Below are 319 nucleotides of genomic sequence, written 5' to 3'. Positions count from 1 at the left end.
GTTCTTAGGCTCCTACACTCATATGGGAGACCTGGATGGAGTTCCAGGCTCTAAGTTTCAGCTTGGTCCAGTCCCAGCCATTGCGGACATTTAGGGAGTGACCAAGATCTATCTCTCCCTCTTTTTTCTTAACTCTGCTTTTCAAATACATAAATCTCTTTAAAAAAAAAAAAAATTATCAATTCCAAAACACACTTGGTTTTTAAAATTAGTTAAAAACTAACTTCAGTTTTTGGGGGCCACATACTATACAAAACCAAACAAGCACTTTATTAATTTCACTAGTGGCCAACGGAGTTTTTAATAAAAACATAAGATA

Source organism: Oryctolagus cuniculus, chromosome 2 (assembly GCF_051225735.1).
Source record: "Oryctolagus cuniculus isolate XC-2025 breed Fujian yellow rabbit chromosome 2, ASM5122573v1, whole genome shotgun sequence".
In the NCBI taxonomy this organism is placed as follows: domain Eukaryota; kingdom Metazoa; phylum Chordata; class Mammalia; order Lagomorpha; family Leporidae; genus Oryctolagus; species Oryctolagus cuniculus.
The sequence above is the reverse complement of the archived record's forward strand: the minus strand, read 5'-3'. Positions refer to the sequence as shown.